At 26.4% G+C, this 21,969-nt stretch overlaps 1 protein-coding gene across 1 annotated transcript in view; it reads right to left on the bottom strand.

Annotated features, from left to right (window-relative positions):
• The window catches only part of LOC112591679, a 50,783-nt gene that overhangs the window by 14,888 nt on the left and 13,926 nt on the right, over positions 1-21,969 (bottom strand). The gene's annotated exons all lie outside the window — the stretch shown is intronic.

Raw genomic sequence — 21,969 nt, 5'->3', positions numbered from 1 at the left:
GTTCTATGTAATGACTACTTTTGTTTTTTAAACAAAAATTTTCTTTTTTTACTATTTTAATTTAAATAATTTAGAGTTTATTTACAAAAAATATAATATACCTAGATGTATAAGTAATTTTTGTTTTATTAAACTAGACCCCAATTTTATCGATTATAAATATTTTAAAATAATAATTAACAATAATAATTTTTGGTAATATTAATTATCAAAAATTTTAAATTACTATAGCTTCCTTATTTTCCAAGCTCATTACCACGAACCTATTATCCTTAATAAATAAAGTTAAATAATTTAAAAACTACTTATTAAAATTTTGATCTTAATATAACAAAATTCAGCAAAATTATCCGCTAAATATTTTACAGTGGCAAAGGTGGTTATCATTTGAAAAACTAAAGTTTGTATCTCCATAGGATACTCTTTAACAGCAGCAACAAAATCTCGAGAATTTAAAAATACGGTTTTAATTTAAAAATAAAATTCCTAATATCAGTTTTTGATAACTTCATCATATAACGATAAAAGGGCGTTAGCATGTTGATGAATCACCTAGTTAGTATATAATATACATACATATATTAATATATATTTTAATGTTTGAACCAGGTAAGGACAATCGGTCGTTAATAAAAATTTCTATAATTAACAATTATTCGACTTTTAAAGTGTTTACATAATTCAGATCATCAGATCTACAAATTGGGTATTTCAGATACTAACAAATTACGAAATATTTTAATATATTTATTTAGAGCTTGAGCTGAGCTAAAAAATTATACTAATCCTAGCTCTCTCTATATGTTTTTTTATAACTGCGATACGATGTACTAAAATTTTATTGAAGTATATTTTTTTTCGTATCATAATGATTATTAAATACTTCAAATATTATTTAAATAGGTTTTTGGTATCTACCCACTAATTAAAAGTATGAGTATTAAGTACAATTTTTAATTAATATCTTTATACCTACCATGGTTTGTTGAATATATTAAAATACATTAAAATTACCCTATATTTATATTATATTTGTAAAAACATTATGTATAATTATTATTCATAATATTATTATTTCTTTAAATCTAAAAATTTAAAAATATGTTTATTTTAAAAAGAGTCTTAAATCATAGTTTTTACCCGATTTAATAATAATCAATAGCCACTGCAAGGTATTAATTATTTGCGAAATGTTATTAAAAAAATATAACGAGAAAATAATTATTTCGGAAATGTTTTTTTTGCAAAACGTATAGATTTTTAGAAAAAATTTTATTTACTTTACGGTTTCAGTTTCAAAAATATATTAACTTAATATTAGGTTTCTATCAAAGTTTTATAGCCCTTGTTTGCATCATAACTATATACCTATACAATTTGTGGTTCAATTAACTTTTTTACTCGGCACGTGTACAACATTAAACGATTTAATCTATAATGAACACAATTTAATACAATTATCGGGGAACTATAAACAGCATTGCTTCAAACAAGCAATCAATTTAACGGTAAAAACAAACTTCCTAGTAAATTGTGTCTTTAATTAAAAAATTCTTATTTACTTATATAAAGACGCGTCATTATATGGTTCAGAATATTACGTAAGAAACATAAAACAGTCTTATTACGTATATCAAAGGTATTATTAATTGGTTATTATTATTTTTTTTTTTTTATGAAAACTTATTTATTAGTCTTGACAATTATGATTCTTCTTAAAATAATTGGGTACAAATTCATATCGTGAGTTTATTATATATCATTAATTATTATATCCTATCTATTATATTTTTTCTTTTAATTTTGTCGAGAACTCGTGAACCTCAACATTTCATTTATTAACATTTAAACATAATATTTTTTATTATATTTACCTACTTCAACTTATTAATTATTCTATCCGGTGCTATACAATAAATTACATTAGTTATAATAAAATAAATTATATTTTAATATTCCATATTAAATTCAGTACTCGTAATTCTTTTAATAGATTTTACATAGCGATAATATATTGTGCTATTAATTATATTTATCCCCAAGACAAATACATTTCATTTCGAGTGCTATAAGATATACTGATATCAATAAGTCTAGTATAACAAATGGAATAAAATCTTTTTTTCATTTCGATATAATCACAATTTTCGTGGGGCTGTGATATACATCAATGGTTATATAAACAAAATACGTGATAATGATGAATAAATTATTGTACGTAAATAGGCGCATACTACTGAGGTTCTAATAATAGGTATTGTAATCTTAATCAAGTCATTATTCGTCTGCAGCCTGCAGTGCGTTATAACTTATTATACGCCAGTTTGAATATATTTATTATGATTTTATAAAGTATATTATTAAGTATTATTTACACGTTTTATCGGTGTATAGGTAGATAACTAAACCCTAGTACTATGGGTTACGAATACGAAGCGTATAAGATATTTAAGTGTTAATAATTATAATTCTATTATAATTTGTTTGTAATATATTTATATAATGACAGCCGATTATTATTGTAATATGCGTATAGTAGTTGAATATATAATAATGTAATTAAGCGCACGTCCTCAAAATTGAGCGCGATCGATCACACAAAATACTCACGCATACTAATATATTATACTTTATTACTTGTGTTTCTTGAGCCCGATTTACATTATTTAAGTTCGTACGCAACAACGGCATGAAGCCATCAAATTTAATAAATTATTATAGACGCAGGCAATTTGTCTGAAGCGCATAGCTACAGCGGCATACCTTTAGGGGAAGGGATTATGGTAAGGTTAATTTCCCCCCGTAGAATACATTTTTAAATATATTAACTGTACAAGTTTCAAAAGTAACTAAATGCTAATATTAGTGCTTCAGGGAATTTTAGTGTTTTTATTTTAACTTATAGAACTTGATTTGTTCAATTTTGTTTAATTAAAATGCAAATAATTTGCTATATTATTTTAAATACATAAACACCTAATATTGTATTTTAGTCAATTAATTTACTATTGACAGGGCCGGATATACCATGTATTTTACCTGAGGCAAAGTATAAAATTAGCGCCCTCTCATAATTCAGCCACCCTCAATAATGCTACTGTTATATACATGTATTGGTTACTCTCTCTCTCTCTCTCTCTCTCTCTCTCTCTTTATATATATATATAAGAAAAGAAAATCGTAGATACTTAATTAGGAAAAATGTGTAATCAATTCAAAACTTAGAATAAAAACTGTTATTGCTTGACTTGTATATTTTCTAATACAACACTTTTAACACATATTTAAAATAATTTTACGAAATTCTAAAAAAATTGTGACATAAATATTAAATATAGGATTGTACAAAGTTAGCTAATAAATTAAATACGAGAAATGAGAATAATTTTTAGTGGACTAATTATTGACTATATGAGTATTTTAATTAAATTGAGTACATATAACAAATTATCATTAAATTTTGATTTTTCTTAATATTTGGCGGAAAAATCTTTTATAGTATTGTCATCAAAATATTAGAACAGGCATATTGTAAATTATTTTTATAAATACAATTCAAAATAATTTTTATATTTTAATAACTTTCAATTTCGTAAATAAATTCAATTCTATTTAAGTCGTTTTCATACTTATTACATGAGTCAATTGGGGGTTTTTTTTTAACATCACTTAATGGGATTTCAAACAATATTTTACCATCTAAAAATAAAAAATGTCGATTCTATATTTTTCATTGGCTCAAAAGGATCTCTTAATCCTGATAAAATATTATCTATAGGAGATTTTATTAAAATGTTGAATTTTTGTTTTTCACTTATAGTTGTTATTTTATCTTCAGCAAGCTCACCAGCCATTTCATTATATAATGAATAAAAACTGTTAATATATTCACTTATTATTTGGTAATTTTGTGTTTCTTAACCAAGACTTTCAGGGCAAGTGTCCTGGTTCGCCCCCCCCCCCCTTAGATCCGGCCCTGACTTGATATTTTTTTGTATATAGCTATATGTTATACATGTAAACCGTAGTTGCGTTTTAGAATAGGTCAAGAACGGACTTATATGGAATTAGTGGTATTACACTTTAGTATAGAAATAACCATAACAATGATGTTATTAACACTTCACAAACAAAAAAAGAGCGAAAATTAGATTTTGTTCAAATAGGTAACTTTAATTTACATTTTGTTTAGCATTAAACAAGGTATTATTACTTGTATTGCAATATCAAAAATAATGTATTTTTTTCAAATTTAAATTTAAATTTTGTGATGTAGGCGTATATTTACTTATTACATTTTTAAATGCTTTATCATTCTTAACGTTATAACATTTAAGTCATTATTAGAGCCCAGAATTTGATGACCTTAAAATCTTTAAAAAATACTCTCAAAAAAGTATTAAAATGACTTATAAAAATCAAAAAATGGTCTTAAAAATACCAAAAAATAACATAATATTTTAAAAAATTATGTTTTTTTTAAATAATAAATCATCAAAAAATTTTTTAATCATTCATTTATTACTTTAATCCTCTAAATTTAAACAAGGCTAATATTTTTATACATTAAATATATTTTTTTTTACAGACACAGGGCCTAAATTAAGTTTAAAACGGAAATAAGAAATAATGTCACTAATACAAAATAATTACAAAAAATAGATCGGTATTTTTAGACAAATAATTAAAGGATTGGGCTGTACAATATACGTTAGTTTTTTTAAATATTAAGTTTTGTAAAAATAATATAAAAGAAAAATGTAAAAAATGACTGTAAAACCATAAATTGTCGAAAAATATAAAAAATGCCAAATAAAAATGGTTCCATTGAATTTTACATAATATAAGACAAGCCTCGTATAAACGCATTAGAAAAAAAATGCAAATGCATCAAGTTCCGGGCCCTAGTCATTATATTATATAGTAACAATGGTACAATGTGGTGATGATAATACCACAAATGTAAACGCATCTACGATAATTCGATAATATAGTTACGCTACGCATAATTTATAATCAACCCGTAATGATTTTTTTAACCAGTTTTAATTTTCACTAAACAGTTGTCCCGTGTGCTTGGTATCGATTGAAAAGAGCGCATATAGTTAAATAGTGAATCATATTATTATAGTTTATTATTACGGCTGCAGTAGTCTACGATTTTATATATGTATGATAGTTCTATATAAATTATAATATAGCGCGCGTGAATAACAAATCGTCCGAGACGGTTGACCAACAGCTGCTGTTTACCTAAACTAATTATACGCGCGTACACGAAACATTATGTACTTAACGGAACAATAATTGTGGGCATATGTACCTATATTTCTATAATGCTGCGTCGCCTCCGAAAGAGTTCGTCCTAAAACGTAGACAGGTACTCTTAAGTATAAATCAGTAGCATAAAATAATATTGTATGCTAGGTTAATGGATCAGAACGTGTATAGTCGACGAGATGCGCATTTCGTCGGGCATGATAATGTACACGTGCGTTTGCACATGTGTGTACGCCGTGTACATAACTAGGCAGGTACATCAGTTGTATAAAAATATCAATAAAAAAGTGTACATGCACTGCTCGGATATTTGTGCCATTAATTTTGGACAGATTATAGATATCCGTAAAAAGAAAAATTGTTAGTTTTGTATGATATAGGCAATTATACTTGAATGCGATACAAATGTATACATAACATTGATTTATGCATGAGCTTGAGAAAAAAAAAACATGTAATAGATAGGTATAATGTGCGTGTAATATAATATTGCAGGTAAGTCGCGTGCTCGTTTTCTCGCGTATATAATATTATACATTTTTATGATCATGCGTATAATGTATATGGACAAGACCATCGAGTATTTAAATTTTTTTTAATAGTGGTCTTGAAATTTTAACCGACTTATTGACAATCTAGACTACATGCGAACGCGCACCTATCAGACGGCTATTTCGTTAATAACGGCTGAGCCATGAAGATTAATAATTATTCATTTTTTATACATAGGTATAAAATATTATATTATTAGGTACTCGTGCGTAATTTACGACTTTATAGTGAGACGCGAGTTGCGAATGTGCCTCGCGGGCGAAAATATTTCTACTGGAAAAAATAGAGTTAAACGTGGAATCACACCGGTACGTATACCTATAACGATTTGTCTTAACTAAACAACAGTTAAACCCTTAGAATATCTTATATTATGTAATAATATCTGTAAATAGATGTGATTCCTAAAACTCGTATATGCGGTGAAACAGTCGTATTTTGTCGGTAATACTTCATCTTCCATATTGCACGTGTACAGCGTATGTTGAATAATAGTATATACTAAACATTTACCCATTATACCTACCTACCGCTTGTATATATTGATATATACGTGTATACATATTATATAATATAGTCAATATAGTGTATGTCTCGCTGTAAAAAAATAATAATTGTTGTAATGCAGTTAGAAAAAAATAAATAAAATATCTCGGTGCATCAGTTTTCTGTATATGGTATCATACCGACGGACAAGGCAATTATATCAATGAGAAGATATACACGGATGATATACAAAATGCACGACTTATATTCACCGCTATACATTATATTATAGACATATTGTACGCGCGTTGTAAAATGATACTACGTATATTTTTTAAACTGTAAGTTGAGTTACGTAACCTATGGTTCGTCGTAGGTAGAGACGACGTAGAGTACCTATGTGGTTATATGTACATGATATGTTCAGATCGTGTGTAATTTACACGATTATGTGCCTGTAATGCGTAATACGTTCAATTTGTATATGAATAAGTTATACCATTAAGTACGTCACTGTAAACTTTGATTGATTGATTTTTGTGTAGGTACTCGTACGTACCGCTACGATCAAATATTCAATATGTGTATTTTAGTTATAACTTGGTCTACTTTTGATCATTTAGAAATAATTCTAACGTTATAGTATAAGAGTAAAAATGTTAAACCACTGAAAATATATATTTATAAATAATCAATTCATGTTCAAGTGTAGTGGGTTTAGTAAAGTCAAAATAGAGGGACCACTGGAGTATATGTTTGCTCATTTAGTTGATTAGCGGTTCTCTTAACAATAAAACGTAAATAATAATATTATTATATATTTTGCATGCGTTGTAATGAATATGTGAATGAGGTAGTAAGAGGGATAATGAAGAAAGACGAAGCTTAAGTCGCGATTGATGGCAATTATGATAGCTCTGAATCGCAGAGTAGATAAAAACAATAGAATTGTTACTTCTATAATAAAGGACGTTAAGAGTTACATTAACTTGGACAATCCAAAAGATTTACCTCACTCGACACACACAATTTTATCTATATTATTCTGAATAGTTTTATAAAAATCATCAAGAGAGTCAATTTTAATAAAAATTTATGAGCTATCGTTTGCTATAATTTATTATATAATTAAAGATATGTTTTGTATAAACATATTATGATGTTTTAGAAATGGAGACTTTAACGGTCGGTAACTTAAAAGTCATTATTTTTTTTTTAAGCTTTTAATTTATACAATTATTTTAAATGCTATTATAGGTGCAACTAATTATTCTCATTTTTTTTTCTAAAACGTGTAAAGTGTAACACAGTCATAACGGATATAGTTAACAAAATATATCAATACAATTTTATTGCATAATACAGAATGTCGCTAATAAAGGCAATTAGCTTACAAAAATATTATTTTACTTTAATAATAAAAATATTAAGTTAATAATATTATGCTTCAATTAAATATTAATATTTTCAATTTATAAATGTGTAATATATTTTTTTTTTATTATTTATCATAAATCATAATACGCAGCTATAAAATTATATAAATATCTATATATACAGTTAAAAAAAAAACTGAACTTAATCTATCTTTGATGAGTGGTGACCCGATTATTAAGTTTAATAATATACAATACGTCAATACTAATATGGTTAGATTTTTATAAATAATTACAATAATATATTAATAATATTTTTTTATAATTATATATAATAATAAATGTCGATCCGTCTTCCTTAGGTAATAATCGGTGATAACACGCATGGTTTGCACTCGAGAAACCATATAATAGTATAATATAATTTAACAGTATTGCGTTTAAGCACCTAAATACGCATAGATCGTATAAAATACATGCATGGTACATAATATAGCATTGTATACAAAATAATGTGCGCATTGTTATGGTTAACAGAGCACTGCCAACGCCCACAGGCGCGCAGTAATAATTATGACAAATCTCGAAAATGTGCGAACTGTGTCCGGTTCGCAGTCGGCACTGTATATTATTATTATTACTATTATTCGCGCATGCGAGAAATAAAGTGTCTGAATATATACATGTTACATATATGATAGATATTATATTATAAAAACGTGTGTGTGAGAACACGCGTAACAGCACGAGCTTATACTAGTTCGCGCATTATAAGAATAGAAAAGATCAACAGCCAGTGCGCGGTTTAATCGGTTGGTCGGCCCTAAATCCTATAGGTGTATAATGTATAGCTAAAACTATACTATTATAGCTGTATGTAAAATTATTATACGTTCCATTTATATAGCTTGTGTATATACAGAGTGATTTATCAAGCATATTCGCCCCCATGTTTGAATATTTCTGTACTATTTAAGGAGTGTCTTGTGACGATAAATAACCCCCTCCTTTTTTTTTTACTGTAAACTATTAATAGCAGACAATTTTTTTGAAAATGCTGACGTAAAAAAATCAAATCAAAACGAATAATTTTTGATTTATTTAATTTTATGTACTGAGTATATTAGATGCATAATAATGATCGGTTTGGAAAATATGAAGATTGGCTATTTGAATATTATAGTAATTAATACATTAATCTATCAATGTTTATAATATAAAAAAATAGTTATATATATAATAAATACTAGATCTCATATTATCTACATCTATTTTTTTTTTTTAATGCGATTTTAAAGTAATCATCTTTGATATAATATATATATATATGTTACAAATGAAAAACTACTCATTGGAATTTTGAATTGAGTTCATCAAAAATTTTCAAAAAATTAGCTACTGAATAGTTTACACTAGTAAAAGATGATGATTTTCATTTGAAAAATAGAAGTTTATTTCTTCGCAGGAGTTACAAAGCACTTCTTAAGTAATATGAAAAAATTAAAAATATGGTCTTAAATTAAATTTGAAAATCTTACAAATCAGATTTGGAATAACTGCATTATCGAAAAAGAAAAAAGAGGTGATCGCATTCTTGGCGAATCACTCTGTACATGTGTGTATGTACGTATGTGTAACCGAACCGTTGTTGATGTACATATAGGTAATCCCAAATTCGTATTGTCGGCATGACTGCATCACTTTTTTGATATTTTATTTTGTTTTGAAGCCTATCATATATTATAGTGTATTAAAAAAAAAAAAAAAAAGAATAAAAGAAAAAAACAGTACTAGTGTACAAGCAATTATAATTTATAATATAGTTAAAAGAAAAAATGCACACATAACATTAAGTACAACTATGTATGTACAGTATCTCACGGCCTACGGGTTCGACCAACGACGGTAACCAACTGTCTAACTACCTATATAATAATATAATGTATAATGATGCACACTTATTGTACAGACCGTTTTGAGCTCCTGCGTCATCGACTGACCGGTGTTTTATTTTTTATTTATTTTACACAATATGTATATTAATAATGTATACGAACGTATACGGATAATAATAATAATAATAATAATAATAATAAATTATGCGAACAGTAGCTTGACGCGTTTATATATACATATATATATAATATATACAAATATATATTATTGAGTGGTAAGTATTATATAATATATACATTCAACAACATGTCGACAGATCGTGGGTTTTCAAGTGTGTAATAATATTGTACTTTGATGATAGGCAGTAGGTAATAATATTATAATATAATAACACAGACACATAGCACTTATATTAAATTATTATATGTATATACAAATACAATCGCTGGTCACCGACAATGTAGGTAACAATATGATATTGGATTTTTAGAAGTTCCGAAGAAGTGCCCGTTATGAAATATGCAAAATTATTACCTACTTTAATAAATAATTTTTTACAGTAAATTTTATTATTATGCACGCGCACGATGCAAAACGTATAAGTTATGGTTTGCTCATAGTGAAAAAAAAATACCACGTTTTATTTTCACTGGACTATTTTTGATGCGTTGAACAAAAAACGAGTGTGAGGACGTATCCTGTAATTTTACAGAAGTAAAATATTATGTTTTACCTTTTGCAGCACGCGTTGTTTATGTGATTTTAAAATTATGAAAAATATATTGAAAATATTTTTAAAAACAAGTTTTTAGATGCATACATTATTATACAGAAGGTAATTGCATGATTGTAATTCGTAATAATAATGCATCTGTAACCGGTGAGCATAGAAATACCAATATACACGAAACACTACACTTATGTTAATTACTTTTAATTTTTCAAAATTCAACAAGATTTTCTAGTTATAAACTTGCGTGCCGTACAATTTTATTGCGACTTCTATAATATGCCGACTTTGTGAAATCGTTATAACATTTTATTTTTCTAAGCGTGTAAGAACATTTTTGTAGTCCGACTAAAACATGTTATATAAAACACTTTGATATTGATATTCGTTCGTCCTAGAAACTATTATTAAAATATACGACGATAGCCAATAGGGACGTTTAAACGTGTTCATTTTTATTTCCAGCTAAATGAAAATTGACGTAAATTTATGTAATATAATATTATTTACTATTATAATAATAATAGTAAATAATAAGTAATAAGTACCAAAACTCACACAACGCCGTCGCCGAGATATAGAATAACAAATTCGTATATAGGCTCACTTGCAGTAGCATATTCAGAATTTAATTATTTATTTTTTTGAGGGGGCTATAAAAAAGTAACACAAATTAAATTTTTTGATTTTAGTGTAATTTTTAGTATATTTTATTACTTTTTTACAATTTTTTTTACGATTATTGTAAAAGTTTAAGTATGCAATTATTTATGTTTTTAAAACTATAAACGTATCATTTTTCGTTTTAATGTTTTGGCAGGTTCATCTATCCAAAATAATATTCACTATAGCTTTGCTTATTTTATTGAAGGTATTAAATAAATAATAAAACGCTACAAATACAGATCACTATACTACAACAGTCACGCTGCGATCGGTGTAATCATTACAGACTAGTGACTACAGACTGACTGCTTAATATTTCAGCATAAAAAATAAATTATTATGAAAAACGCTATCGAAATTCGAAAATACACTTAAAATTGGGAATCGTAAGATATCGGTATAGCAATTGGTGTTATTATTTAATTATCTGTATCGTGTAATGTGGCCAATAAAGGTAAGCCGTGGTGCTATATATTCGTGTATACGCCGTATACGTATATAATACATCTTACAGGAAACTAATAGTTATTTTTGACGTGTAGAAGTGACCACTAACTATTTACTCTAAACAAACTACATAAAAAACAAATTTTATCTGAGAATAATTTTATTCGATATAATATTATAGTAAACGAAACACACAAGTTGAATTATTATTTGTATTTTTTTTTAAATTATAGTGTTTTGTATGTATATATTTGATATCAATAATATTTAAATATTCAGCAGATTACATCCCCCTAACCACCTTATGGATACGCCACTGAGCTCACTTCTTTTTTAAATTTTTATTAAATTTATAAAAAATTTTTATTTTTCTTAAATAATAGTTGTACAATGTACATTATACACTATTACATGATGAAAGTAATAAAAGTTGTGGTATAAATAAATAATAACAAAAAATAGTAGGTATTTTGTAATACTTATAAAATATAAATAGGTTATAAATTTTTTTCTTTTTAAGGATAGGTTATTGAACAGTGGTCATCTCTACAATTTTTATACATCTCTATAAACCCATTGGGAATAGAATACCAATGTTTTTTTTTTTTTTTAAGTGGTTATAGCTTTTTTCAGAACCTTTAAGAAAAACTATAGGTATTAACAACATTTTTCAACAAGTAACTATAGGTAATATTTATTTTTTTCTAATGCGTAATAAGTTTATTTTTTATTGATTTAAAATTATTTTAATATATTTACAATTATTTAATACCAATGTGAATAAAATTAAACAATGACTAATACAGATGGATTTTATCATGTGTAACTTTTTAATTTTAAATTGCTTAATTAAGAGGTACAATAATTGTTAAATCATTCCGTTAAACAATCCAAGAAAAAGCATTCTTGTTTAACTGAAATTATTTGATAGTATGTATTTAAAAATAATAATATTAGTATACGTGCATATAATATAAAAATAGCATGTACAGCTGTAATTAATTATGAATAGTTCTCAAATTGTTTATTTTCTCATAAGTCATGACAAATAATTCTTGCAAAAGAAAAAAAATGATTTTACTATGCTATGCTATATTTGTATTTATCATTTATGGCATTTATGCATTATCATACTGTAGTTCAACGCGTGATAACATAATTACGTATATATGTATGTTAACAAAAGACAATGTTTGTGAGTGTATTAGCAATCCACAATCAAATTTATCGTACTCGTGGTTCTAAAAATTGATAAATATATAGGAAATTCCATACCTGAGGGTATGCATGTCGAAGTCAAAATTTAAAATTTTGAATTCTAAAACATGTTAAGAACTCTGTGGGTTTTTATAGTTTTTTTCAATGTCGCTATGAGACCCAAATTTGGTTTCTACATAGGGTTCACGAAAAATGAATATTTCTTTATTTTTATACGACCACCTTTGAAATTAATCGAAGTATTGAATATTTAAATAATAAAGAATCATAAAATTTTAGCCGTTTAAGTCTTATTTTTATACTTGTTAACTTAATTTTTTATTGATCTTTGATTATCTATTTGCGAATTTATATTTATTATGCTCTTAAATGATATCGCACAGCGTCCTGAATGGTCGCCTGTAGGTACTCTGTCGGTTCGATTATAAGTAGCATAATTATTATAATAATATAAGAACAATTTATTTATATATTATTATGTAAGTTATGTATCTATATCAGCACACAATAATTTACGTTCAATAATGATTTTTCCAGACATTTATCTAACAATTTTTGGAATTCAACCCTTTTCCTCTTGTTACGAATAGTCACGCGCTTTATATCCACAGAACGACGCGTGCCTTATACGATTTTATCATTATATAAATAACATCTACTCACTGCACGTGCAACTCTCATACACACTCACACACCAGTCTCTATAGCTGACATTGTATGAAGGTATTACTCTTCCATGCGTATAATTACCGGTTAACTGCCACGTTTGGATAGTTCACATGTTTTCACGTGCTATATCTTTTAGCCACTGCATTCGTTAAGTTGTTTTAATTGGTTCGGAAGCAAGGAACTGAACTCGTGGCTCATCTTCTTTATCTGTATTTTTCAATCGCAGCTATACCGAAGTCATTACTACTGATACCAGCACAATGTATTATATAGTATATAATATGCTGCAATCATACTCTATATAATATACGTATATAATATAAAATGCAACCAGAAATTTCTATAATATATTTAACTGAATCATATTGTATTATAACGATTTAGATTAACGTATTATTGGTATCTAACCTCCGGTATACCGATGTGATAATATGTACGAGTACCTGTATTAATAATACACTTCAAAATCGAATAATTTTCACTATATTTTTAGCACAATTAATCAATTTATAAGATAAAATAAATAAAAGTACTAATTTCAAATTTCTATAAATAAGGGTATAATGTCTCAATAAGAAATCTAAATGCTTGTATTTTTTTTTTAAGCTATCAATTTTAATAATTAATAAACTAATAAATTAATAACTAACTAACATTTATTTCCCTTACTGAATCATCATGCGTATAATAGCTAACGAAATGTCAATTTTGATATTTACCATTACATTATTATTTCTAATATTAATTATATATTTTCGTAATATATAGTTATGGAATGCGTTTAATGTAGCAACAACAGAATATATACAATTTTGATAATAATTTAATATTTTAAGATTTTTAGGTTTCCGATTTAAAAACTGCGGATGGGTTACACTAACGTTTCCCCAAAATTACACCTATGGTTAAAGAATATAAATTATAGTTAAGCTACTGATTTAATAACAATTAACAAACACACCAAATAATATATTATAGATTATAATGATGTGTTCGTTAATTTTTAATCTTTGCCAAGTTTTAAATTCTATAAATTCAATATTAAACAACTAGAAAATAAATTGTTCTCATGTTATTATCTTCATTAAACTTTTTCTTAGATCTCGGGCCACATCATACGCATTAGGATTAATTTCTTTACCAAACTAATGGCATTCGCAAAACCTGCATTACCTTCCTGGGCGTTTAACTAAAATTACTAATTAGTTTCTCGGCGAAAAAAAAATTAAGATTATACCTGCGTACACGAACGTGACATCTGAAGTCCGGAACTCAATACGAAGCGAGTAGTAGTAGCATTAAGATAAAACACTCGATATAAACGTGTTTTCCCACAAACCAAAGAAAATAAACTTTCAATATTATAAGAATAATACAACTACTTTATATATAACAGGACGATTATATAATAAATATAGTAGTCTTAGTACTCTGTATTTAGTATTTACATAGTATAATATATTAAAATATATTAAACTTAGCATTACAGGTATCATAATATGATCATATAAAATAAGAGTTTAGTGGTTATAAACTTTTTTTGATCAGAACAATTTATTTTGTTCACTGGCAAATGGCCGACGTCTCATAATACGAGTATATTATACATATATAGTAGGTATAATTATATACACTATTATAATTTACTAAATTAAACCGTATCTATATACGCCTATATAACCTAAATATGTAAATAAATTTCATATTCATTTTATTGGTCATATTTACGCGAACAGATATAAATCAACGACTACTTATTAAAATATTATTTATTAAGTTATATTGAAATTATTTATTCAGATTTAAAATTTATTTTTTCATTTAATATTATTTAATATCAATTAAGTCTTTGAAGTGCCCTTAGAAGCTTACTTAGGAGTTAACGAAGGATGCCATCGTTTCAGTGGAAATTATTTTGAGGATTTAGAGACTGCAGCATTATTGTCCACAACCTGCCTCTCTATTATCCATGTACATTCGAACATGGATAATTCGAAATCGTCATTACCTTGAACTTTTTGTCCGGTCCTTAAAATTTACTATTTGAGTAACGCAAAAAAATTTAAAATTTAAATTTTGTTTCTAAAATAATGATATTTCCCCCCTAGATATGCACATTTTATGTACAATTTAATCAGATTCAAACATTTTAGCATCTGCAATGGCTGTAAAAAATACTCAAACATATTTTGACGAAGAAAAGGAACAATAATGTTCTTAATCCTTTTATCCTTAGAATTGAAAAAGCACAAATTCATTAAAATAAATTTAGACAATTTATTGAAAACGAACCAAAAATCAGTAATGGGTTTTTTGAAACTTTAATAAAATTTAACGATTTACTACAAATGCTGCGATCAAACACTCCAAACAAAAATAAATACTTTTTTATACATTTTTAAAATTATACTATCTATAAACAAATACATACATATTATAATAAATATTATAAAGTAAATATTGTACTGTTTAAAATAAAATACCTATTTTAAAATTTGATTTTTTATTTTCTAGATTAGGTACCTACTCAAATTCTTGGATAATTTACACTTTTTTGCAATTTCGAGTTACCCAAGTCCGATTGTAAGTAGTTATTCGTCAATCAAGTGATATATAAAAACTTCCATATAATTGTTAGTGAAATGCGTCGTTTAAAGGAAAAGATATTACTATATTAGAGATAGCATCAAATTTCTTTATCGAGAGTGCCACAACTCTAAGTATTTATCTGAGTTTAAATGACAATTATATTTTTATCATTCAAAAATATCTAAATATTATTTTTATTATTATTATTATTTATTTTTTTTTTTTTTGTACGTACATAATATTATTATAACTTGTAATAAGTACAAATACTTTAAATGGTAAAAAAAAATTGTCAACACAAAAATATTGACTGAGAACACTTTAGTGGTTAACGTACGTTGAAAATTTAACTCGTATATATACAAATCTATACGTATATTAAAATCACATGGATAACTCGCGGAAATATATATCATGATTAATTATGCATCTCGTTCATTGCACTCTCTTCTTTATTAAAAATCCGTCTCACGTAGTCTTCACTTTTTGTGTTAATTATTATTTTTTTTCAATCCGTCATTTATTCCGTATTTGCGTAATTGCATGAAATCGTGTAATCTTCCTTCATCCATTTTAAGACTTGTGTGACCGATGCACCTCAACTGTATAGTGTATATCTATAATGTACACAGTTGTCGTTATATATGGAAAGAAGAATTTTACTAACGAAAAACATCGCTCGTTATTGGAATCCTTTTCCAGTAAACTTTGCACTGTACATAAATATGCGTTCGTATGACAAGAAAATGTGTGTGTATACGTTTATGTGTGTGTAGGATAGTGACCGTTAATGAAATTTTATTGCACGTTTAAATTATTGTATTATACGCTGCGAATACCGGTAGCGGCGAGGATGTGCCTTATGTCCCGGTGAGCCTGCGTCGGCAATAAATCAATCCATAATTAGTGATCGATATGATCTAGTCGCGGAGTTTGACGGCAGCGATGATGGTACCTATAGATATAAATATTATGTGCTTATTATATTATACCATTGCTCGTCTTCTCGTATACTCGGGAAACGGGTACGACTACGCGCGCGTGAATGTATAATATACGCAAACATTACTGGTTTTAACCGGTTCCTAGGTCGCGCGCAACATGAAGATATTATAAACAATAATAATCGTTTTTTATTAATTCATCGCGTGTCAGAGAGTCACCATTGCCGCCACAGCTAGTGCGTCGTCGAAGACTGCTACAAGTGTAGTACGTCATGTATTTTTTAATTTATTTACATTTACATTTATGTGGCACGTTGCATCGTCAAGCATCGAATGAAAAAATATATATATTGTATAGGTTTCAATATGTATATACATATATGATATATACCTCAAATGACTGAATGAGTTTAATACTATATTGTAATATATATTGTTATGTTGGCCTGAAAACTGATATCGGATAGATTTAATACTTATAATATGCATTTGTTGATGTGCGTACACGATGATATAGCTATACCATTTTATAATAAAATATTTGTTATAATATAAACAGTACAAACATTTTTTGATGAAATTTCACCGGATAAAGACTAGATTCTGGTACGTTATATGGAGATATTTTACTAAAAACAATTTTAAAATACAATTATTCCCCTTAAAAGTAACATAAAAATAATCATTGAAGTCAGTAAACAGTTTTACGAAAAATCTTAAAATAGGGCATATATAAATGGTGTGTGGAAGTCTGATCCTCATTTATAGTCATATGGCCCTTCTTTTTATAGTGGTATCAAATGTCATTTACGATCATATAATACGTGTATAATTAAGCAAATGTGTTATCTATCTTAGTAATACCGGGTTGTATGTTAAATTGATTAATTTAATAACTTAATAAAATATAATTGGTCAATCATTAATCACTAAATCATATTTAAGGAACCGTTATAGCTCATTGATTCATTAGTAATCGTGGCATCTAGTGCATACTCAGGAGTATCACTTTTAACTTTGTGCAGTGTGCACTATTTAAACCAGTGGTGTAGCCAGTATTTTTCCCGGGAGGGGGGGCTGATCAATTTTTACACATCGGTGGTTTACCTAAAAAAAAAGTCATCAGATAAAAAAAGCCCAATATCTTTTTATTTCAGAAGGGGGGGGGCTGCAAATCACTCCCCTAGCTATGCTACTAAGGTAAATTAGTTTATCAAGCACGTTCAAACGTTATCTGATAAATTTTTGTTATGAATGACTCAAAATTAAAATATATTTGTAGTTTTAACTTTTTTAACTGTAATGATGTTGTTTTAAATTATATTGTAAAGAAACATTCATATTACTCCTGGAAAAAATAAACAAAATAGCCAAAAAAATAATAAAAAAATACATCAGATTTTATAATTTCATTACATTAGGTGCATTTTAATATAAAGTGTACAGTGAAAACTGTGTAATGTGGACCCTGAATAAAATGGAAAACTATCCAATAAGGAATTTTTCTACGGTCCTGACAATGATCCTATAGTTTTATATAGATGTTGAACCTCAATAAAACGGAACCTTCCTAAGGCAGAAACGGAACGGTTTTGTAGGTCCAATGCATATAAAAACCTAGCATAAGCCGGAAATATGACACGCATCATGTTACATTGATATAAATATGTAAGTACATCGTAAAACGATAACTAAGATAAAACTGCACTACATATAATAGTTAAGTAATTTGTATTTTTTGGTTATCCTATCTGCAAATCTGCAATACAAACTTATACCGAATGTATAATGTATAGCTTTGAAACAATTATGCACCAACAGTCTTACACTGTACAATTTGCTTGTACATACAAAATTATGTCCATTCAAATACATATAATATTGGAAAAATAGCAACAACAGTGACAAAACGAAAACTCTACATGATTTTTAGAAAAGCTAAATGTTTAAATTTAATTTTCAACCTTCATACTTATGTAATATGTTTAAATCGTTAATAATTTTTTAAGAAAATAAGTATATAATTATTCAAAAATAAGTTTTATAAAGTAAAATAATAAATTAAGTTTATAATTAGTCTCTAACACAAAAAATAAAAATTATAAATGTTGTAAACTTATTTTTTAATGTGAAAAATTGATACTAATTTATAATCCGGAATTTTTCAATTTTATTCAATAAAGTGGAAAACTACTTAAAATAGAATTTTTGACTAGTCTCATGCTATTCCGCATTAGATAGTTTTTACTTTAAATACTATAATAAGTTTTATTACTTATTTATTACCATAATTTAATTTGTAGATAGTTGGTAGTTGACTATTTTTAGGTTTATTCAAGGTTAAAAATCTATAGGTTATTCACATAATTGCAAAATATAGACGTAACTAGTAACAAAGACAATTAGATAATTGAAATTTAGTGGCTTTAAATTCACTTAAAATTATTTTTGAACATTTATATTAATTTTTTTCAAATAATGAACAAATTGAAGACGCTTTTTCAAACATAGGTGATGGGTTAGGAATTTTTTTCCTCAGACCATAATATATGTATATATATAAATTATTTATGCATACTGCTAGCTAATATAAGTATATTAATTGATTGAGATTATATCATAAGCTGTGTAGATGGGCAATTATAAATTAATAGATTGTAAATAGAAACCATTTATAAAATAGAAATCGATAGAGAAATAGAGAATAGCTTGATTTTAGAATTTATAATATGCTTATAGGTTATCACTTAGTTAAATATTACGCTTTGCTGGAATTTCTTCACTATTGAGTGAAAACATAATTACAATTTTTATAAAGTGAAAATGTATCATGGTTTAGTATTCGATCAAGTTCCAAAAAATTACCAAAATAAGATATTTTATTAACGTTACCAAAAATAGAATCAATTGATTTTTAAGTTACCTATGCATTAATTGTGTTTTATTTCAATAGTTTTCATTGAATATTTTATTTTTATATTAACAAGAATAGTTCCTTTTATTTAATTGTTTAATTTAGTATATACGTTGAGTACAGCGTACATTAGAAATCAGGTAAAATAATCAATAGTAAACTTTTACTTATAAGCAAACAAACAGCACATTAACAGTGATATTAATGGTGTGTTACAAAATCCACCTTATTGTGCCTTCATAATAACTTTATATATTGGCGATACAAATGTCATATAGACGAAAGTGAGAGTAACGATAGATGAAGCTGTTAGTTATAGTTTTTAATTTTTATGATAAATTAATACATCAAGTTTCACAACGTTTTTCTAAATAATTTTGTGAATAGATTTAACAAATTCATACCGTAATATAATTATCATAATCGAAACTTTACCGTACCGTTACTATTTTGCAGCTAGACACTCAATTACATCAGTTATATTATTCTATGCCTATTATTATAACTAAACTGGTAGTAAATGGTTTCGTCTCGCATTTATTCACTTCAACTATTGACGGATATAATAATAGAATAGAATGTTTCTAATGTTTTATGATAATAATTTCACTTCAAGTACATTTGATTTATATAACAAACAAAATAGTCTAATTAGTTTTTACCTGACTACTTAAGTCGCGTCTGTTGCAAATTCGTAATAAGTTTTCTTAAACGTCAGGGAAATAGTGATTATTATAATATTTTAAAATCGTAAAATAATAAGCTTGGAATTGTTTCACTTAATGCAATTTATGATGCCCATTTGTCAATAAATCCACTTTTGCACTGCTAGAACAGTTTCGGTATAGTACTGTCTTGTACCGATTTTCAAACTGTGCTTAAATATTTGGTAGATGTTGATAACTGATGTATATATATATATATATATATATATATATACTGCTGGTGTTTTCTTGTTTTCTCACTTTGTGAGACGAGTAAGGGAAAATTTAAAATTACGAAAAGTTACATAAAGTCCAAAAAAATTTGGGTGCCAGTCCAAGTTACTACTCTTGTTGTACCTATTTGGTAAATGATTGATTTACTTATCCACCACTATTATAACAAAATCATTCGAAATAAAACAAAAATGAGATCAAAGAAAATCATGATGAATACGTACGTCATGATATAATACGTAAAGCTACAGCACAAGTATATTTGTTAAGAATTTATTATACTGGATATGTAGATCATCCGGAAAAATGTACAAAATGATAATTATTATTTACCGCACGTGTTCATAATGGTTAACTATTACCTACATTGTATATAGTTATTACTATAATTATTTTATACGATTATATTTGCCTTAGCTATAGATAGTAATATACACTTTCGAGACCTATATTTTATTTATTGTAAAAATATTAAAATAAAATTATTCAACGCATTGGACATTTTAATTCCATTGGTTAAAGTAACTGTTCTACTAGTACATACGTTTTTTTTTTTACATGCTATACTGTATTAATTATATATATTCATAGTAATATTAGTATAAATAATCATTGAAGTAGTTTGATGAAATCTTAAATCAAATCTTTATTAAAAATGTTCAATAAAGATACGCAAATTCAAATATTGATATAAATTATGACGAGAAAAGATAATAAATTGTAGTAAATTCAGCCTTCGGAAATCGGATTGGATTAGGTACAAGTGTATGGTGTATCATTAGCTTTAATGTAAAGAATATTGTTACAATAAATACTATATTAAATATTGTATTTTTGAATATTTATATTACACCAGTTTCAAAAACAACTATGTCAGCGTAAAAGTAATAGTACAGTTACCTATTTAATATTTTGAATTTGCATAGGTATTATACAATATATATTTAGTATATATCTCAAAAATTATTGAAAATCATCAACAGGTATTATCCAATTCTACTCTGTATACATAATATAGTATAATAAATCATAAGTAATGTTATATTATTTATGCTTAAATTTTCTCAAAATACTACATATTATTTTCTTGAACATTTTACCTTTAATATTTTAATTAGATCCTATTACATATTTATAAATATAAAAATATTCTACAATAGTTAGTAGGTAGTAAGTTCCTACATTATATATTACTAGGGTTCGGATTTAAAGGCAATATTATTAATAAAAAAAAAACATTTAGTTTATAAAAAAAAACAATTAC

Source organism: Melanaphis sacchari, unplaced genomic scaffold (genome assembly GCF_002803265.2).
Source record: "Melanaphis sacchari strain LSU unplaced genomic scaffold, SCAv2.0 Contig141_pilon_pilon, whole genome shotgun sequence".
Classification (NCBI taxonomy): Eukaryota; Metazoa; Arthropoda; class Insecta; order Hemiptera; family Aphididae; genus Melanaphis; species Melanaphis sacchari.
Note: the sequence above shows the minus strand (reverse complement) of the source record. Positions and strands in the feature narration are given on the sequence as shown.